At 35.4% G+C, this 22,828-nt stretch overlaps 1 pseudogene; it reads right to left on the bottom strand.

Moving 5' to 3' along the window:
- Positions 1 to 402: 402 nt before the first annotated feature.
- LOC139356481 (piggyBac transposable element-derived protein 3-like) lies at positions 403 to 11,152 on the bottom strand (annotated as a pseudogene).
- Between the last annotated feature and the right edge of the window lie 11,676 nt (positions 11,153 to 22,828).

Raw genomic sequence — 22,828 nt, 5'->3', positions numbered from 1 at the left:
TGACATGAGCTTACCTATATAACAAACCTGCACCTGTATCCCAACCTAAAATAAAATAAAAATAAAAATAGAAAAAAGCTTAAAGAAAGAAAAAAAAAAGAATTCCATATAAATAGAATCACACAGTCCATGGACGACTGTGCCTGGCTTCTTTCATTTATACTGCTTCAGAGATTCATCTATGTTGTAGCTGCATTAGTAGTTTGTTCTTCAGTATTATCCTTTGTATGGGCATCCCTGTATTTGTTTAGAAATTTACATGTTAATTGACATTCACTGTTGATTGACATCATCTATCCACTTGTATATTGGTTGCCAGTTTTAATTTGTTATAAAGCTGCTATAATTATTGAAGTGCAGTTCTTTGTAAGAATTTTTCTTTTATTCCCTTTATGGAAATACTTAGAGAATTACTAGTCTTGGCATAGATATATGTATAACTGTTCTGTTAAACTGAATTGACGCAATTGATGCTGCAATACTGGTGATAAAGTTATCGAATATAAAACGGTATTATTCAGGACTTGCCTCTGTAAGTGCCTCTCTAAATTGAAGGGTGAGTGATGCACTAACACCATATTCTTCATATTTAGTATTTGATTTTTACCTTGAGATGACTAAAACAAGCAAATGTAGCCCAGACATGTGACACCACACCAAAACTTATAGCCAAACCAAATGGGCTTTCCCCCAATAAACTGTTCACACCCATGACAACCAAAATAAGGAACCATGAATTCATCAAAGCTGAAATATGATCCAGTTGGAACAAATTTCATATATCTCTCATTGAGTTTGCTTATGAGAGGTTGTAACTTGGAAAACTTGTCCATTAGATCCAAATTTACATTGTCAGCAACATGCAAATTAGAAAATACAGTCTCAAAGTGATCACGTCTCATGGCAGCACTCACCAGTACGTTATGCACATCTGTTCTTTGTTTACAGAACATACACCTTCTAGGAACTGAGACATAGGCACTCAGAAAAATAAATCCCATAAAACATTTGAATTCGGAGCTAGTCAAGCCAAGATGTACACTCTTACTTCCAGCATATAAGTTGGAGAGCTTGACAATGGGTTCAAAGACCTTTTCATCAAGAAAAAGTTCAAGAACTTCTGTGGGAGTTCTCATTTTGGTAAAAAAAAAAAAAAAAAAAAAAAAATCTTTTGGAGGTTCTGTAACTCTACCTGCTAGGGTTTGCGCAGTTAGATCAGCCTTTTGCCATTTGCAAACAATTTTTGTCACTTTCCTCCTCCTCGATGGTGGAGGTTGCTGCACAGTAGACGTTGATGGAACTTCGTCAGGAGAGAGGGAACATCTGAGTCAGATTTAGCATCAGAGCCATCTTGAATAAGATACACAGTTGCGCACAACGAAGAACCTGGCAGATTATTTATTATTCCACCTTCATCTCCTGAGTCCTCATCAGAAACAGGTGCTGTAGCACTTTCAGGTGGTTGTATCACTTTAGCACTTGCTTCTATGATGTCATCTGTCTCTAAAAGGTCAGTTATTTCATGTAAACTTAGAGTTTGAGGCACCTTCGGACTAAAATGGAGAAAAAGGTATTATTAGTCCCAGGGTTAGTCATTTTGCCTAGTGTTCCAAAAATGGAAGATGCAAAATGTCAAACCCATAACTAATGCAACAATAATAATTTTGGTATTTTCTTTTTACAGCATAATAGCATAACTAGTAGAGAAGTGATGAAAAAATTACTTGTATAAGAAGTAATGCAGTAAAGTTATATGTACCTGTCTTTGGATACTTCCTCAAAAATGTTTCTGAAAACTCACATCACTTTTTGTCAAGCTCTCAGCATGCCAGTATCTTCAGCAGTGACTAACTCTGTGTACCATGTGATAACATGTACCCTCAGGAGGCAGACATATGTGAAAAATCAGACTTTGGCTATGATCTTGAGCAGTAGGATATAAATCACTGCCATATGCTTAGTGTCCAAATAATGGAACACTAGGCATAAATGTTTACCTATTTTGATTTGATTTTGGTATATGGCTAGAGACAGGGGTCTAGTTTCATTCTTCTGCATATGGATATCCAGTTATCTCAGCAACATTTATTGAAGGGACTGTCTTTTCCTCAGTGTATGTTCTTGGCACCTTTATCAAAAATGAGTTCACTCCATTAGTCAGGGTTCTCTTAGAGGAACAGAACTAATAGGATACATACGTATTATATATATATATAATATATATATAAGCTATATGTGTATACATATTTGTGTATATACACACACACATATATACACACATATATACATACATAAATATATATGAGTTTTTAAAGTATTAACTTACATGATCACAAGGTTCCACAAGAAGCAGTCTGCAAGCTGAGCAGCAAGGAGAGCCAGTCCACCTTGCAAAACTAAAGAACTTGGAATCCAATGTCTGAGGGCAGGAAGCACCCAGCACTGGAGAAAGATGAAGACGGGGAGGCTAGGCCAATCTCTCCTTTTCATGTTTTTCTGCCTGCTTTATATTTGCTGGGAGCTGATTAGATTGTTCCCACCAGATTAAGGGTGGATCTGTCTTCACCAGATCACTGACTCAAATGTTAATGTCTTTTGACAACACCCACACAGACGCACCCAGGATTAACACTTGGTATCCCTCAATCCAATCAAGTTGACACTCAGTATTAACCATCACACTGTAGGTCTGTGGATTTGTTTCTGGGTTCTCTATTCTGTTCCATTGGTCTATATCTCCGTTTTTATGCCAGTACCATGCTTTTTTTGGTTACTATAGCTCTGTTGTATAATTTGAAGTCAGGTAATGTGATTCCTCAATTTTGTTCTTTTTACTTAGGATAGCTTTGGCTATTCTGAGTCCTTTGTGATTCCATATAAATTTTAGAATAGTTTTTTTTTTAATTTTTTCTGGGAAGAATGTCATTGGTGTTTTGGTAGGGATTGCCTTGAATCTATAGATTGCTTGGGTAGTATGGACATCTTAACAATCCATGAACATGGAACAGTTTTTTTCTTTTTTTGGTGTCCTCTTCAACTTTTTTCATTAGTGTTTCATAGTTTTCATTTAGATCTTTCACTTCTTTGGTTAATTTGTAGGTATTTAATTTTATGTGTGGCTATTGTATGTGACACTACTTTTTAAATTTATTTTTCACATTGTTCACTGTTGCCGTATAGAAATGCTTCTGAATTTTGTATTCTGAAATGTTACTGATTTGTTGATCAATTCTAATAGTGTTTTGGTGGAGTCTTTAGGTTTCCCCAAGTATAAGATCATGTCATCTGCAAACAAGGATAGTTTAACTTCTTCCTTTCCAATTTAGATACCTTTTTTTCTTTCTCTTGTCTTATTGGTCTAGTTAGGCGTTCCAATAATATGTTCAATAACAGTGCTGGCAGGGTATCCCTGTTATGTTCCAGATCTTAGATAAAAGGCTTTCAGTTCTCCCCCATTTATTATGATACCAGGTAGGGGTCTGTCATGTATGGCTCTTATGATGTTGAGCTATGTTCCTTTTATACACAGTTTTTTGAGTGTTTTTTTTTAATATATGGGTGTTGAATTTTACCAAATAATTTTCATCATCAGTTGAAATAACCATATGGTTTTATCCTTTATTCTGTTGATGCGATGCATTATGTATATGGATTTGAGTGTATGGAGCTATTCTTGCACCACAGGAATAAATCCCATTTGGTCATGATAAATTATCTTTCTAATGTACTGCTGAATTTTGTTTGCTAGTATTTTGTTGAGAATTTTTTGCATCAATATTTATCAGAGATATTGGCCTGTAGTGTTCTTTTTAAAATTTGTTTTAAATGTGTCTTTGTCTTGTTTTTGTATCAGGGTAATACTGGCCCCGTAAAATTAGTTTGGAAGTATTCTCCTCTCCTCTCTTTTTGGCATAGTTGGAGTAAGATTAGTGTTAGTTAATCTTTAAATGTTTGGTAGAATTCAACAGTGAAGCTACCAGGTCCCAGGCTTTCCATTACTGGAAGACTATTGTAGCTTCAACCTAATTACTTGTTTTTGTTCTGCTGAGGTTTTTAATTTCTTCTTGGTTCAATCTTGGTAGGTTGCATGTATCTAGGAGTTCATTTTTTTCTAATTTTTAGAATTTATTGGAAGATGGTTGCTCATAGTAGCCACTAATAATCCTTTGAATTTCTACAGTATCAGTTGTAATGTCTCATTTTTTTTTCATTTCTGATTTTATTTAGTTGGAACTCATCTATTTTTTTGTCTGGCTAAACTTTGTCAATTTTCAGTTTTCAAAACGAGCTTTTTGTTTCATTGATCTTTTATATCATTTTCTTTATTTCAATTTTATTTATTTCTTCTCTGATCTTTACTATTTCTTTTCTTCCACTAATTTTGGGTTTCATTTGCTCTTGCTTTTCTAATTCTTTAAGATGCATCATCAGATTGCTTATTTGAAGTCTTTGCTCTTATTTTATGTTTAAGCTGTAAGTTTATACCTACAGTTATAAACTCCCTTCTTTGTGCTGATTTTGCTGTATCTTATAGGTTTTGATGTGTTGTGTTTATACTATTAATGTTTGTTTCAAGAAATTTTTCAACTTTAAAATTTCTTTCTTGACCCACTGATTATTCAAGAGCATATCTTTTGATTCCCATATATTTTATTGTTTCTAAAATTTCTCTTGTTATAAATTTCTACTTTTATTCTTTGTAGTCAGAGAAGATGCTTGATATTATTTCAATTTTTTAATGTTTTAAGACTTTTTGGCCTAACATATGGTCTATCCTTGAGAACGATTCATGTGCTGAAGAAAAGAATATGTATTCCTTGACTCTTGCATAAAATGTTCTGTAAATATCTATTAGATCTATTAAATCTATAGTGCATATTAAGTCTGATGTTTCTTTGTTTGTTTTCTGTCTGAATGATCTGCCCAATGCTAAATGTAGGGTGTTGAAGTCTCCAGCTTTTATTGTATTGGGATGTATCTCTCTCTTTAGCATTAATAATATTTATTTATATATCTGGGTACTCCAGTGTTAGATGAATATATATTTAAAATTGTTATATCATCTGGCTGAATTGACCCTTTTATCATTGCATAGTCATCTTCTTTATGTCTTCTTGCAGTTTTTGCCTTGAAATCTGTTTTGTTTGATGCAAGTATTGTGACTCCTGCTCTTTTTTTGGTTTCCATTGGCATGGAATACCTTTTTCCATTCCTTTATTTTCAGTCCATGTGCGTCTTTATAGGTGAAGTGTGTTTCTTGTAGAAAACAGATCAATAGAACTTGTTTTCGCATGCATTCAGCCAGTCTATGTCTTTTAATTGGACAGTTTAGTCAATTTACACTTAATGTTATTTTTGATAAGTAAGGAACTACTCCTGCCATTTTGTTGTCTGTTTTCTGGTTGTTTCGTGGTCTTCTACTCCTTGTTTCTTTCCTTCCTCTCTTCCTCTAGTGAGGGTGACTTTGGTAATATGATTTAATTTCTTGTTTTTATTTTTTGTATATTCATTACATGTTTTTTTGGTTTGAGGTTACCAGGAGGCTTGTAGACACCATCTCATAACCCATTCTTTTTAACTCGATAACAACTAAGCACTATTGCATAAACAAACAAGTAAAAAGGAAACTAATAAAAGCTCTACACTTTAATTTCATCCTGTGTTTTTTAACTTTTATTGTTTCTATTTATATCATATTGCATTGACTATGTCTTTAACATTGTAGCTATTATTTTTGATGGGTTCATTGTTTATTCTTTATACTTAGAACAAGAGTTTACACACGACAGTTACAGTCTTATAATATTCTGCTTTCCTGTGTACTTTATCGGGAGAACCTGCTCCTGATGCTTACTTGAGTTCTTTTCTATTTCCTAAGTGTCTCGGCTGGTTTGAGAAATAAAAGGAAAGAGCACAAGAGAGAGAAATTTAAAGCTGGGTGTCCGGGGGAGACATCACATGTCAGCAGGATCCGTGATGTTCACCGAGCCATTAAACCAGCAAGATTTTATTAGCGATTTTCAAAAGGGGAGGAAGTGCACCAATAGGGTGTGGGTCACAGAGATCACATACTTCACAAGGTAATAAAATATCACAAGGCAAACGGAGGCAGGGCGAGATCACAGGACCACCGGATGAGGCAAAATTAAAACTGCTAATGAAGTTTCAGGCATGCATTGTCATTGATAACGTCTTATTAGGAAACAGGGTTTGAGAGCAGACAACCTGTCTGACCAAAATTTATAGGCGGGAATTGTCCTCTTCCTAATAAGCCTGGGAGCGCTACAGGAGACCAGGGCTTGTTTCATCCCTTTGGCTTTGACCATAAAAGCACGCCTTAAAGGGGCTGTCTATAAGCTTACCTTCAGGGCGCATTCTCTTTCTCAGGGATGTTCCTTGCTGAGAAAAATAATTCAGTGATATTTCTCCTATTTGCTTTTGAAAGAGGAGAAATATGGCTCTGTTCCGTCTGGCTCACCGGTGGCCAAAAGTCTTATCTCTTTTGTTTCCTGAACATTGCTGTTATCCTGTTCTTTTTTCAAGATACCCAGATTTCGTATTGTTCAAACACACATGCTCTACAAACAATTTGTGCAGTTAACACAATCACAGAGTCCTGAGGCGACATTCATCCTCCTCAGTTTACGAAGAAGATGATGGGATTAAGAGATTAAAGTAAAGAAAGGCATAGGAAATCCCAAGGGTATTGACTGGGGAAGTGATAAGTGTCCATGAAATCTTTCCAATTTATGTTCAGAGATTGCAGTAAATACAGGCATAAGAAATTATAAAAGTATTAATTTGGGGAACTAATAAATGTCCATGAAGTCTTCACAATTTATGTTCTTCTGTCGCGGCTTCAGCTGGTCCCTCCATTCGGGGTCCCTGACTTCCCACAACAGTACTTGTTATTACCAGTGAGTTTTGTACACTCAGGTGATTATTCATTGCCCATTAATGTATTTTTCTTCTTTCTGATTGAAGTACTACCATTAGCATTACTTGTAGGATGGGTCTGGTGTTGATGAAATCCCTCAACTTTTGTTTGTTTTGGTAAGTCCTTATTTCTCATTTATGTTTGAAGGGTATTTTCACTAGATATATTATTCTAAGGTAAAAATGTTTTCAGCACTTTAAATATAATCATGTCACTCTCTCCTGGACTGTAAGGTTTCCACTGTAAAGTTTGCTTCTAGACATATTGCAACCCCATTTTATGTTATTTGTTTCTTTTCTCTTGCTGCTTTTATGATCCTTTCTTTATCATTGATTTCTGGGAATTTGATTATTAAATGCTTTGAGGTAGTCTTTTTTTTGTGCTGGTCTGTTTGGTGTTCTAAAGTTTTCTTGTACTTGGATATTGATATCTTTTTCTAGGTTTGGAAATTTTTCTGTTATTATCCCTTTGGATAAACTTTCTACCCATCTTCCTCTACCTCCTTTTCAAGGCTAATAACACTTAGAGTTGCCCTTTTGAGGCTATTTCCTAGATCCTCTAGGCATGCTTCATTGTTTTTTTGTTTTGTTTTGTTTTGTTTTCCTTTTGTCTTCTCTGACTGCTTATTTTCAAATAGCCTTGCATGAATCTCACTAATTCTTTCTTTTTCTTGATCTATTCTACTACTAAAGGACTTTGAAGCATTCTTCATAATGCCAATTGCATTTTTCAGCTCCAGAATTTCTGCTTAATTCTTTTTAATTATTTCAATCTCTTTGTTAAATTTATCTAATAGAATTACTTATCTAATAGAATTATTCTCTCTGTTAACTTGAATTTCTTTGAGTTTCCTCAATACTGCTATTTTGAATTATCAGCCATAAAGGTCATATATCTCTGTTTTTCCCTGATTAGTTCTTGGTGCCTTATTTAGTTTATGTAGTGAGGTTAAGTTTTCCAGTATGATGTTGATGCTAATAGATGTTCTTCAGTGCTGGGTCAATGAAGGGTTAGGTATTTATTGTAGTCTTCACTGTCTGAGCATATTTGTAGCCAGTGGGAAGGCTTTCCAGATATTTAGAAAAACTTGGATGTGATCTAAGCTTTATCTGCTTTAGGGGACACCCCAAGCCCAGTTGCACTGTGGTTCTTGCAGACTTGTAGAAGTACTGCCTTGATAGTCTTGGACAGGACCCCAGAAAATTATCTGGATTATCAGGCAGAGACTCTTATTCTCTTTCTCTACTTTCTCCAAACACACAGAGTCTCTCTCTCTCTTTCTCTCTCTCTCTCTCTATTCTAAGCCACCTAAAGTTGGGGATGGAGTGACTTAAACCCTTCCTGTAGTCACCATCACTATGACTGTGCTGGATAAGACCTGAAGGCATATGTCCTTCTCTTCAGGCTATTGAGGTCTCCCAAGTCCCTGGTGGGTTCAAAAGTGCTGCCTGGGAGTCAGGGATCACAGTCAAAAACCTTAGGAGTCCACCTGGTATTCTATTGTGCTGCAGCTGAGCTGGCACTCAAACCACAAGATCCTTCCTACTCTTTTCTCCTCTTTCCAAAGGCAGAAGAACCTCACTTAGTACCCACCACCAACCCTGGCCACAAGGAGTACTGCCAGACTACATCTGATGTTCCCTTAAGACCCAAGGTCTCTTAAGTCAGCTTGCCATGAATGCTGCCTAACTTGGGACTCACCCTTCAAGGCTTCCCTCCTGCCGCGGGTAGGTTCAGAAATGCCAACCAAGAGTTAAGTCCTGGAATTGGGGCTCCGAGGACCTTGATTAGTACTCTACCTGTCTGTGGCTGTGCTAGTAGCTGAAGCCATCAAGTCTCAGAGGCTCACCCAACGCCCTCAGTGTAGTACCTGGGTGTCACTGCTGGTTATTCAGGATTCAAGAGCTCTTTAGTTAGCAAGTGATACATGCTGCCAGAATTGAATCTTTTCCTTCAAGGAAGCAGGTTCCCTTCTGACCCAGGGTGTGTCTAGAAATCTTGTCTGGAAGTTAGAGCTGGAATGGAGGCCTTATGACTCTGACTGGTGCCCTATCCTGCTGTGGCTGAGCTGGTATCCAAGATAAAATACAAAGTCCTCCCCAGTCTTTCCCCCACTCCCTTCAAGTGGAAGCAAGGGGTCTTATTATTAATTTTTATTTTTTAGCAAACTATGCAGCCTGGGGTTATGAAAGGGCTGATGCCAGCACTTGGCTGCCCCAGCTGGTGTCTCAGTGTGTTGTGTGCACCCCTAGTCCACTGTCTCTGAGACTAGTTCAGCACCAGGAGTTGTAGTCCTTATGCCTTAGACTGTCTTTCAAGTTTACTTGGAGACACAGAGTGCTGTAGCCATCCATGGCAAGGTTTGCATGCATTCAAGTTTGGACTTCTGGGATCATCAATTCCCTTCTCTCTCGGGCTGGTTTAAATGATCCTTCCATCTGTGAGCCGGCATCAGCTGAATTGGTCTGGTTTTCCTTTCTGCTCTAACAGGACAGCGCTGAGTTCATTGCCTCACAATAGCTGTGTTTTCCTTCCCCCAGCACCCAGAGATGCTCTGGGCACCACACCACCAGGGATGGAGGTGGGTGGGTGGCATCAGTGATTCAGAACTTTTCTTTTTAATCTCTTTAGTGCCTCTTTCAGCAATATGAAGTTCAAACCAGGTACTATGGGTGCTCACCTGACTTTTGGGTCTTATGAAGGCATTTTTTGATTTTTCTCTGTAGATAGTTGTCAAATTGGTGTCCTTGCTGGGGGAAGTATCCATGGAGGTTTCTATTCCACTGTCTTGCTCTGCCCTCTCCTCTATAGCAGATTTTTTAGTAAATCTTAAAGCCAGGTTTTGTCAGCCCTCCAATTTGGCCCTTAAATTCCCGCAATTAGGAATTTGCTTTTAAAATTGCCTTTAAATTCCCATGATTGGTCTATAAATTAAATGCAATTAATTAGTTAATTTAATTTAGTCGTCTTCATAAATGTGGTGTATCTATCCACTTAGCTATCATATCTCTCAGCAATATTTTTACAGTTTTAATTATATAAGTATATATATTTTGTTATATTTATCCCTAAGTATTTCATATTTTATACTACTATTAATACTATAGTTTATTAAATTCCAATTTCTGATTTTGTACTGCTAGTATGGGAAGTGCAGTTAGGTTTTTTTCCTTTTTTTTTTTTTTTTTACCTTGTCTCCTACAACTTGGCTAAACTAATTTATTAGTTCTTGAATCTTTTTTGTAAACTCTTTAATATTTTCTATACAGGTAATTTGTCATCAAAATTTTTTTAAATTTTTCCATTCTAGTGTGTTCACATATATTTATTCTTATTACTTTCTTGTATTATCTAGCTCTTACAGTACAATGTTTAATAGAAATAGTTGATAAAGACAGCCTTGTCTTATTTCTTCTTTTAGGAGGAAAGCATCCAGACTTTCACCACAAGTTTATCTGTAGACTTTGCCAATGCTCTTGGCAAATTAAGACAGATCTATTCCTAGTATACTGAGAGATTTTACCACGAATCTTTTTTTCTGCAGATAATTTAAATATTTTCTCTTAATCTCTGGATTCCACAATTTGGTTTTGTTATGCTGTGTTAGTTGTAGTTCTCTGATAATCAAATGCTTTTTCCTTGTCTCTGGAAATATATATATTTTTTTGTTAATGTAGGAACTTACATTGATTTTCAATGTTAGGGTAACTTTGTTTTCTGTGATATACCTCACTTGGTCATGATATATTAGCTTTTATGTATTTCTAAAATTTTCTTAGAAATCTTTGTGCTTATGCTTCAAGGATTTTAGATTATATATTTTTCTCATATATGTCTATGATTTATTGCTAGGTAATGCTGGACTCCTAGGATATATTTAGGAAATTGCCCTTCTATCTTGGGAAGAGTTTTACTAGAATCAGTATAATTTACTGAATAAATTGTGGGAATAAATTGTGTGGAAGGAGCCTAAACACTGCAGCACAGTTCTGAGAAACTGTTGATCAGGTAAACACAGAGTTCTTGAGGAAAGGTTTTTCAGTGGAATAGTTCCACCTGAGTCAGAAACAGACAGGCACTGGAACTCCAGTCATGTTCCACCATTGGCTGAAAGCAACATGGGGGTTTAGAGGCTGGAGGCTACCAGCCAACTATAGGCCTACCCGGCACTGCCACCAAATTCTCATGTAGGAGATCTGAGCTGCATACCTCCATGACTGCTACATATACTTTGGCTTAGTTTACTTATGTTTATTTCCTTGGTTCTCATTTCGATTTTTAGAAATTTCAGACTTTTTGCTTCTCCACAACACTCTCCCTTTTTGAGACTCCAATACATGTATGTTAGAATGTTTGATATTGTTTTAACAGGCCACTGTCTCACAGATTACTAATGACCCATTTATCTGTCTTTTCACTCTCTGTGATTTATTTTGAAAACCTTTATGGCCATGTCTTCAAGTTTAGTGATTTTCCTTTTTTAACATCTAATCTACATTTAATTTCATGCAGCGTGTCTGTTTGTAGGTGGCGTGTGTGAACACATCTGTGTGAACACAAATATTTGCTGATAATAAAGTGCAATGGAAATTTACATATACAAATATATAAAATTCCGTTCCATAAATACACACAAAAAACACATATATACACATATGTATGTACGTGTGTGTGTGTATGGAATGGACTCTATATTGTTTATTATTTTAAATATATGTATATAATATATATTATATATGTAAAATATGTGACATATATTATATATGTATGTATATATGGAGAGAGAGAGACCATTATGTTAAGTGAAATAAGCCAAACACATAAAGACAAATGTTACATGTTCTTAATTATTTGTGTTTTCTAGAAATCAAAACAATCGAACCCATGGACATAGAAGGTAGAAAGATGGTTACTAGAAGCTGGGAAGGGTAGTTGGGGGTTGGGGTAGAGGTGGAAATGTCAAAATATATATTAAATACTTATATTTAATTGTACTAATTTTTAGTAAAAATCTAAATTAAAAATGCTTTAATTTTGAAGCTACTTGTACTACTAGTCAGCCTTTAATTTCAAATAAGGGAGATTTTACAGTGATTTATGAGTATCATGCTGGTTTTAATTTAAGTCTTCGTACTTGAAATAAGGTGTTTAATTTTGATGCCCTAACAATAACTGATAAAGCCAGAGGACACTGATACATTTCCTGAAAAACACAATATTCAACAATTGAGGTGGGCTTGTCAGGTCACTTGTTTTGAATATTTCATCATTATGCTAGTAAACGAATAAACATTCATTCCTTGAATAAAAGCGCTATTCTTGTTAGAGGCTACTGTGACACCATTCTTTCCCTGGATTTTTAATGTCTACACAGTGTAGGTGTGTTAATTGAATCTTTCTTGTCATTTATGTAAATGATATATAAAGGAGGGAAAGAACTGTTTTCTTCCCATATGTAAGAGCATTCCCTAAGTAGTAATTTATTTATTTTTTAATTATTATGTATTTCTTGGCTTCACATTCTCAAATATGAATGTTTTAATATGTGTTCCACCTATAAATGAAATCTAAGTCTGATGTGACAATAATGAAATACAATATGTGCCATTACATTCACCAATCAAAAAAACAATGTACAACTTTCATATTTTCGACTACAATTAATACAGATAAGATTTGAAACTACTCAAAAGAGAAATAAAATTGTGATGTCATAGGATCTTAAATTATATGCATAGAATATAATCAAAAGACACCTAAACAATGTATATACCTAATGGACCTAATGAATCTATTTATTCTGGATTTTTTGCAACATGCTATTATTTTCATACATATAAATAAGTCCATATACAATTCTGATTTATATTATAAATTCACAGATTATGTCTTGGCATAGTTAAGTTTTCATATTTGTAAATGACAAGTTAAAATGATGATGTGATGATGATGATGATGGCTATATCAATAAGAATAACACCTATCATTATTTTTATATATATATATATATATATATATATATATATATATATATTTACTTTTTGAGACACAGTCTGGCTGTGTCGCCCAGGCTGGAGTGCAGTGGTACAATCTCGGCTCACTGCAACCTCTGCCTCCCGAGTTCATGCCATTCTCCTGCCTCAGCCTTCCGAGTAGTTGGGACTACAGGTGCCCGTCACCACGCCCGGCTAATTTTTTGTATTTTTTAGTAAAGACGGGGTTTCACCCTGTTAGCCAGGATGGTCTCAATCTCCTGACCTCATGATCCACCCGCCTCTGCCTCCCAAAGTGCTGGGATTACAGGCGTGAGCCACCGCGCCCGGCCAACATCTATCATTTATTAAGTGATCACTGTGACCTAAACCTTCAGTTTTATATTGTTTTCTGTTGTTTAAGTTTTCTGTTGTTTAAGTCAAGCTTTGCATGTCTCAAAAATACTTTGCATTAAAACTTCCTATAAGATGTTTAATTTAATACCAGTATCTAGATCTCTCTAATCAAATATTTTGCTCCATAGTATGGGAACGGACTATAGTTATTTATTAAAATGTTTCCTCCTTAAGAAGTAGTTTTAACATATACAAAATGTAACAAACTTTTACTTTAAACTGTGCTGCTCCCAAATATGATTTTATTGGAGATATCATTTTTGGCAATATGTATGGTTTTAATGTAGTGAATGTGATAATATGCAGATAACCTGGTCCTCTGTATATTATCTAGAGTTGTTCTGTTTGAATTTTAAAAATTATATACAATATTAATAAAACCACTGTTGGAATATGAAAATAGTAATATTAACATGATTAAAAATATAAGGATGTTGAGGTTTAATTTGTGCATGCATTACAAATTAGAAATGTGAGAAGTAAACCACAGGAAACTAGAGGGTAGTCAAAATATAAGCTATCGAAAACAAAGAGTTATGAAACATTTAGAAGAAATACAATTATTTGTACATTTTACATCAAAGATTCATGATATCAGGAGGAAAATAAAGTCCCTATTCAAATAGTGAGAGATGAATTCCTGTATTTCTTTTAATATTTTCAATTTGCTTTGAAATAGACACACAACTTTTAAGTTTACAGCACAGAATTAAAACTCATAAGTAAAATAAAAGAAAAATGATCACGCATTCTGCATGATATACTTTTCAAAGGCTGGAAACAAGAATCTAGCAATCACTCTGCAGGGAGCAGCTACCAAATTTCACAATTCTCTGATGACATTATCAAATAATATGCAATTAACCAGGAAGCACAACAATAACCAGTTACTTTCAAACCATTAATCAAAGTAAAATTTAATTTTACATAAATGTCTCTTTCAAGATAGCATAATGAAATGAACATTAGTTGCTAAAATAACACAAAGCTATCTCCCAAGCATGTATTATTTCAAACCTGTTACTCAAGTTATCCTCATCCTCATTAATAAACCAATTTTATATAGCATCTATAATACAAATTAAAAAAAAAAAACCAACACCAGTGTCTGTCTAATGTTATCTGCATATTATAAATTTTGATGTTTCTTCCTGATGTTATCTTTCAAGCAAGATGACATTGTAAATTCAGGGCTCTAATGATGTCCCATTCAATTTTTAATTAAAATATTCAATCAAATGGAAAAATTGTGCATTTTTTCTAAATACATGGAATTGAAGCTCACAAGAGGTTGAACAGGAAAAACAGAGTCTACAGTTATTAGTATATTAACAGAATTGAGAGCAAGGAAGTGGATAAATGAAGAGATATGAATTGTTTCAGAGATGTCAAGAAAGATAAGTGTCTACTGGATTTTGCAACAATAATATTAGAGGTGACACTGCACACACAATTTAGTAAAGGGGTAAGTGCAAAAGAGAAAGGAGTGTTAGAGTGGAGTATTATGGCTGTAAAGGAAAAGAGAGCTTATGCAGTAGCAGGAATAAGATGGGGGATCCGTGGAATAAGTTTATTTTTAACTTTATTTTTTGAGGACAAGGAAATCTAAAACATGTTTGAATGCTGAGGGATAGAGAGAAAGTTGAAGCAAAACAAAAGCAGAAACATTTGATGGAAATCCCCGAATAAACGTAAAGAGGAGGTAAAAATTTGGGGTACGAATACAGAAATTGCCATTAGAAAGGAGGAAGGACAAAATAGTATGACTACTTTTGGGCTAGAGAATATAACCTCAAAATATTTATTAAAAAAAATTTGGAAGTACCAGGAAAATTAGTAGAAATATTATACTAGGATACTGTAAAATATTTCTATTAGTCCTGAAGCAATCAAATAAAAGAAATAAATTAAATACCCCACAGCCAATATCATACGGAATGGGCAAAAACTGGAAGCATTACCTTTGAAAAGTGGCACAAGACAGGGATGCCCTCTCCTACCACTCCTATTCAACATAGCATTGGAAGTTCTGGCTAGGGCAATCAGGCAAGAGAAAGAAATCAAGGGTATTCAGTTAGGAAAAGAAGAAGTCAAATTGTCCCTGTTTGCAGATGACATGATTGTATATTTAGAAAACCCCATTGTCTCAGTCCAAAATCTCCTTAAGCTTATAGCAACTTCAGCAAAGTCTCAGGATACAAAATCAGTGTGCAAAAATCACAAACATTCTTATACATCAGTAACAAACAAACAGAGAGGCAAATCATGAATGAACCCCCATTCACAATAGCTTCAAAGAGAATAAAATACCTAGGAATCCAACTTACAAAGGATGTAAAGGACCTCTTCAAGGAGAACTACAAACCACTGCTCAGTGAAATAAAAGAGGACATAAACAAATGGAAGAACATACCATGCTCATGGATAGGAAGAATCAATATTGTGAAAATGGCCATACTGCCCAAGGTAGTTTATAGATTCAATGCCATCCCCATTAAGCTACCAATGACTTTCTTCACAGAATTGGAAAAACTGCTTTAAAGTTCATATGGAACCAAAAAAGACCTCACATTGCCAAGACAATCCTAAGCAAAAAGAACAAAGCTGGAGGCATCACGCTATCTGACTTCAAACTATACTACAAGGTTACAGTAACCAAAACAGCATGGTACTGGTACCAAAACAGAGATATAGACCAATGGAACAGAACAGAGTCTTCAGAAATAATACCACACATCTACAGCCATCTCATCTTTGACAAACTTGACAAAAACAAGAAATGGGGAAAGGATTCCCTATTTAATAAATGGTGTGGGAAAATTGGCTAGCCATAAGTAGAAAGCTGAAACTGGATCCTTTCCTTACTCCTTATATGAAAATTAATTAAAGATGGATTAGAGACTTAAATGTTAGACCTAAAACCATAACAACTCTAGAAGAAAAACTAGGTAATACCATTCAGGACATATGCATGGGCAAGGACTTCATGTCCAAAACACCAAAAGCAACGGCAGCAAAAGCCAAAATTGACAAATGGGATCTAACTAAACTAAAGAGCTTCTGCACAGCAAAAGAAACTACCATCAGAGTAAACAGGTAACCTACAGAATGGGAGAAAATTTTTGCAATTTACTCATCTGACAAAGGGCTAATATCCAGAACCTATATAGAACTCAATCAAATTTACAAGAAAAAAAACAAACCCCATCAAAAAGTGGGCAAAGGATATGAACAGATACTTCTCAAAAGAAGACATTCATACAGCCAACAGACACATGAAAAAATGCTCATCATCACTGGCCATCAGAGAAATGCAAACCAAAACCACAATGAGATACCATCTCACACCAGTTAGAATGGCAATCATTAAAAACATCAGGAAACAACAGGTGCTGGAGAGGATGTGGAGAAATAGGAACACTTTTACACTTTTGGTGGGACTGTAAACTAGTTCAACCATTGTGGAAAACAGTGTGGTGATTCCTCAAGGATCTAGAACTAGAAATACCAATTGACCCTGCCATTCCATTACTGGGGATATACCCAAAGGATTATAAATCACGTTGCTATAAAGACACATGTACATGTATGTTTATTGCAGCACTATTCACAATAGCTAAGACTTGGAATCAACCCAAATGTCCATCAGTGACAGACTGGATTAAGAAAATGCGGCACATATACACCATGGAATACTATGCAGCCATAAAAAAGGTTGAGTTCGTGTCTTTTGTAGGGACATGGATGCAGCTGGAAACCATCATTCTCAGCAAACTATCTCAAGAACAGAAAACCAAACACCACATGTTCTCACTCATAGGTGGGAATTGAACAATGAGATCACTTGGACACAGGAAGAGGAACATCACACACCGGGGCCTATTGTGGGGTGGGGGGTGGCAGAGGGATAGTATTAGGAGATATACCTAATGTAAATGATGAGTTAATGGGTGCAGCACACCAACATGGCACATGTATATATATGTAACAAACCTGCACGTTGTGCACATGTACCCTAGAACTAAAATATAATAATAATAAAAAAAATAAATTAAAAATAAATAAATAAATACCAAGCAAATCTGAAAACAGAATAAATGAATGCTGCCTAAGGAAAAATGTTTGAATTCTCTCCTTTAACCCTTCTGTTTACAGCATCATGCAGTATTAAAGTATTAGTGTTTTGTTAAACTGAAGATCTCAGATTGCTCTGTTTTCTAAAAAGCAGAAATGGATAATGAACCCTCTTGATTTAGCATCTCACTGGATGGTCTCATTTATTCTCATGGCTTTAAATACTATCTATATGACTGTAGTCTGAAAATTTTGTATTCAACTCCAACTGTTTTCTGAGCTTAAGACTTCATATACAACTATTTTTTTTTTTTTGTCTCAGGACTTAGACATCTCATTTTGACATAGTATTATCTTCCCCACATACCCTGTTTCTCCACCAACCTTTTTTTTTGTTTTTTCATTAACATCTCCACATTCTATCCAGGTACATAAATCAGAAACCTGGAAGACATCTTTTGTCAATTCCAGCACTCCTTCCACATTTACCCTATCACTAACTACTCATTAATCTACTTTAAATATAAAGTTGACCCTTGGACAACATGAGTTTGAACTGCACAGGGCCACTTACACATATAGTTTTTTCAATAATTATCTTAGTTTCTGTGGATATTTACAACAATATGAAAAAACTCACAGATGAATCATGCAGCTTATGAATATAGAAAAAATTAAGGAAAAGTTAGGTATTTTAGTAATGCAGAAAATACCTATAGACACTAGCCTATTTTATCATTTGCTACCATAAAATATGCAAAAATCTATTATAAAATTAAAATTTATCAAAACTTATCCACATAAACACAGAAACTACATGAAACCATTCACAGTCCAGAGAACTGTAAACAAATATAAAGATGCAGTAGTAAATCACAGTATATGTAGTTAATTATAGTACATACTGTACTACTATAATAATTTTATAGCCTTTTCCTGTTGCTATTACAGTGAACTTGAGTGTTACATGTTCTTAAAATGTGTTGTGATGTTAATCATCTCCTCGTGAGCACTTTGCCTGTCCAGTAAATTGTGTTTCAAAGTAAAAAGGAATATCTTGTGGTTCTTGAGTATTTTTCATTATGTTTAATGCAAAACTGCTGGAAGTGCTCATAAGCAGCAGAAGAAAGTCATAATGCTACATTTTTTGTTGAATAAATGGCTTGATATACTATAGATTAAAGCCTTCTGCAGCAATTGTCCACCATTTCAAGATAAACGAATAAATGCATTCATTCAGTTTATCTGTAATTTACTCTGTGTAAGGACTATTATAAGAAAAGAAAAAAAAAATTGAAGCCATCACTGTAGTGATGCCAGTAGTCATAAAAACGTTACGCTTAGTGCCAAATAAATTTTATCTCATATTGAAAATACAGCTTTCATGTGGGCTCAGGAGTGCTATAAAGACATACCTGTAGGTTCTAATGTGACTTGGAAAAAAAGTGAAGTTATTACCTGACAACTTAAAGCAAAAGGCAGGTGAAGGATCTAAAGTTGGAGAATTTAATGTCAGCAAGGGATGGTTTGATAATTTTAGAAAGAGGTTTGACTTAAAAAATGCCATGATAATAGAATAAATAGCTTTTACTAATCAAAAGGCAGCAGATGTTTCCAGACACCATTCAGAAAATTATTGAGGAGAAAGGATATCTGCTTAAACAGGTTTTTTCCCTTGGGTTTTTTCTTTTTCTTTTTTTCCTTTTTTGCAATGAAGAGGAAAGCACCCTATTCTGAGGGGAAAAAATGCCGTAAAGAACATGTATTAGTAAAGAGGATAAATGGGCACCATTATTTAAGGCAGGAAGGGACAGGCTAGCCCTACTGTTTTGTGAAAATGCAATTAGATTTATGATCAGGACTGCCCTTATCCATAAAACTGCTAACCTGTAAACCTTGAAAGAAAATGATAAGTACCACCTACCAGTCTTTTCCTAATACAACAAGAAGGTCTGAACAATGAGAAAACAACCCTTTTCCTTGATTGGTCCTATTGATGCTTTGTCCCTGAAATCAAAAAGTATCTTGCCAGTAAGAGACTACTTTTAAAAGTTCTTTCAATTTTGGACAATGCCTCTGGCCAATCTGAACCCCATGAGTTCAACAGCAAGGCATCAGAGTAGTCTACTTGTCCCCAAACACAATGTCTGTAACTCAGCCTCCAGATGAAGAGGGTCATGGAATCATTAAGGTATTCTAAGAGAAGAACTGGAAATTCAATGAAAGGGAACCCCAGTAGAGAGAACATCATGAAAATCTGGAAGGACTAAACGATGGAAGATTCCATCATTGTTATAGAAAAATCCGTCAAAGCCATCAAGTTTGAAACAGTAAATTTCTGCTGGAGAAAACTGTGTCCAAATGTTGTGCTTGACTTCACAGAATTAACAACAACACTAATCAAGGAAAGAGATTGTGGATATGGCAAGAAAAAAAGAGAGAGAGAGATTGTGGATATGACCTAAATAAATAAATAAATAAATAAGCAGTAGAGGTGGGTGAAGGGTTTCAAGATGTGAATACTGGAGTAATTCAAGAGCTCTTAAACACCATGCCAGGGGAATTAACAGAAGACAATTTGATAATGAGTGCTTCTGAACTAGTGCCAGATGACGAGAAGAAGATGTAGAAGAAACAGTGCCAGAAAACAAATTGACATTAGACAGTCCGGCAGAAGGGTTCCAATTATTTGACTGTTTTTGATTTCTTTTATGACTGGGACCCTTCCATGATATGAGCACTGAAAAGAAGGCAAAAAGTGGGAAAAGCATTATTACCACATGGAAACAATTTTAGAGAAATAAAAAAGCAAGAAAGTCAGACATATAAAAGTCAGACACACATTGTGATGTATGATTTGTAAAATCACACCGTGTGCCTGCCCCACCTTCTACCTCCATCTCTTACACCTCTGCCACCCTGAGACAGCAAGACCAACCCCTCCTCTTCCTTCTCCTCCACAGCCTACTTAACATGAAAACAATGAGGATGAAAATGTTTATAATGATTCACTTCCACTTAATGAATAGTAAATATGTTGTATTTTTCTTATGATTTTTAAATAATATTTTCTTTTATCTAGCTTACTTTAAGAATACAGTATATACTATGTATAACATACAAAATAAATGTTATTTGACTATTTATGTTACCAGTAGGCTTCTGGTCAACAGTAGACTATTAGTTAACTTTTGGGAGAGTAAAAAATTATACATAGATTTTCAACTGTGCAGGGAGTTAGCACCTTTAATCTCTGCATTGTTCAAGGGTCAACTGTACTGTATTAAGGCTTCTATTTCTCATTATTTTGACTGGCATTTTCTCAAATCAAGCCACACTGTCATCTCTCAGCTTGATTAATATAATTTCCTCCTTGTTCATTGGTTCCATTTTGCCATATTCTAATCCATTCTCCAGGTAGCAAGCAGCCTGAGGGATCTTTTGATAATGAAAATGTCTTTATGCCCCACTGAATAAACTCCATCAAGGTAATGTATTTCTATTGTATTTATAATAAAGTTCAAATGACTTAACATATTCTATAGATCCAGCATATGACCACAAATTTATATCATAGCATGATTATCATCAACTTGATTTGCTTTACACATGAGCCTATAGGCCCTTGGAGAACAGAATTTATTTTTGTTTTATTAACTTTTATATGTATGCAATAACTAGCAGAGTGTCTGGAGCATAGTGATAATAATAAATATTGAATAACTGAGTAAGTGAATAGTAGCTTTTTCTTAGAATGAGATCTCTTCCAAGTAGTGGGAAAGAGAAGTCAGCTTCAAGGCCAGCTATTCTGTCATAAAATAGTCCATCAAAAGGCCTTGGGCATTAGGACAAACTACTTGGCTGTTTATTTTTTCAAAATTGCTTACTGATATAATTTATATTAGTCAGGGTTCTCTACAAGGACAGAAGTAATAGGAGATATATATATAGTAGAGTTTATTAAGTATTAACTCACATATTCACAAGGTCCTACAATAGGCTGTCAGCAAGCTAAGGAGCCAGAAAAGCCAGTCTGAGTCCCAAAACTGAAGAACTTGGAGTCCAGCATTCGAGGGTAGGAGGCATCCAGCATGGGAGAAAGATGTAGGCTGGGAGGGCAGGCCAGTCTAGTCTTCACATCTTTCTGCCTGCTTTATATTCTAGCCTTGCTGATTAGATGGTGCCCTTCCAGATTAAGGGTGGATCTGCCTTTTGAAGACCACTGACTCAAATGTTAATCTCCTTTGGCAACACCATCACAGACACACCTAGGATCAATATGTTGCATCTTTCCAATCAAGTTGATACTCAGTATTAACCATCACAATTCCATCCCTTGTCAATGTGAACCCATACACATCTTCTGAGATTACACATAATCTTCAAATAAAGACAATAATAAGGTCATAATACACTTAACATAATACAACTATTTTTCGTACAACTAAAAATATACATCAACCTCCAACCCAAATGCTATTTTATAAAATTAACAATGCTTAAATGCTGATATGAAGTCAGTAAGTCTTATGTCACATGATAGAGGAAAAAGGAAATAAAATGAAGATATTTTATTGGTAGAACTGTGTACATTCACAAAGATGTGTTAAACAAAAGGAAGAGGAAATATTCATGACAACTATAGTTCTCATTTCTGCAGCTGGTCACGTGTTTGTAGCTGGTATTGATAACTACCTTCTTCTACTACCCATTTGGTATTCCCGTTGCCTCCAGCAAGCACCTCAGCAGGTTGTGGTTTTTATCCGGATGGAGTGACCCAAACCTTCATTCCTGAAGAGTCTGGGTCATTTGTAGTCCTTCCTGGATTGGGCTGTTGTAGCTTCCCATTGACCTTAATCACAGGGCATGGTAATTCTAAGAGACACACTTATGGATCTCCTGTGTTCCACACACACTCTTTTTTTTCTTTTCCCTCCATTGTGGAGGAATAGAGTGGTTTAATCTTGATAGTCTGAGTCAGTCACCTGAGCCAACACTGTAACTCCCTTCTTAGCCTGTTGACTTAAAGGTAGGAAGAGCCCCAAAGTGTACAGTTGTCAGTCTTAATCTCCAGTTTAATAAGATTGTTGGTGTGCCTCCTGGTGGCAGTATCTCTAGAATTAAGATATCTAGGCCAGCAGAATGTAATATCAAGCGAACAGAAAACAAAATTTTTTCTAGTGGATCATTAGGGGTGAAGGTGAGTGGTGCCACTTCCACTTCTACCCCTTGATTACTGGACCTGTGAATCCTGGCTTTGGGAGAAACAGCACCATATATTGGATGCTGATTCAGAGCATACATAGACATCTTGGAGAACTTTGCCCCAGCCTTGCAAAGTATTGTCACCTAGTTGGCCTTGTAATTGTGACTTCAAAAGGCCATTTCACTGTTCTATCAATCCAGCTGCTTCAGGATGATGAGGAAC

The sequence above is a fragment of the Macaca nemestrina genome, chromosome 10, assembly GCF_043159975.1.
Source record: "Macaca nemestrina isolate mMacNem1 chromosome 10, mMacNem.hap1, whole genome shotgun sequence".
NCBI classification, from domain to species: Eukaryota; Metazoa; Chordata; class Mammalia; order Primates; family Cercopithecidae; genus Macaca; species Macaca nemestrina.
Note: the sequence above shows the minus strand (reverse complement) of the source record. Positions and strands in the feature narration are given on the sequence as shown.